We start from the raw sequence: 388 nt of genomic DNA on the forward strand, positions 1-388 counted from the left end.
TCTCCAATGGGCTGGATCACGTGATAGGTCTGGTCGCGCCTCTCTCGCCCTCTGCTCCGCCCCTTAAAAGTGCGGTTGAAGCGCGGAAGTGCTCTCCTCTCGCTTACCATTGGCCGTCGGGATTCGATTGGCGGCTGTGGCTGAGTGGGGCGGAGCCACTCTTAAAGAAGCTGAGGCGAAGTTATCAGGGCTCTAAGGGTCTTTCTAGGAGGAACCTGCGAATGCTCGGATCCCTATTGGGATTTTCTGCCCGTGCCAGTCCTCAAATTCTGCCCGCCTTTTAAGGGCCCATTTTCAAATGCCACCGCCTCTGACTTCCCCAGCAACCTCTTAAGCTAAACTTGCCACTCTCCACTTTCTTATGGAGTTGTTTGAAAGTCTCCCCTAC

This window comes from Acinonyx jubatus, chromosome D4 (genome assembly GCF_027475565.1).
Source record: "Acinonyx jubatus isolate Ajub_Pintada_27869175 chromosome D4, VMU_Ajub_asm_v1.0, whole genome shotgun sequence".
In the NCBI taxonomy this organism is placed as follows: Eukaryota; Metazoa; Chordata; class Mammalia; order Carnivora; family Felidae; genus Acinonyx; species Acinonyx jubatus.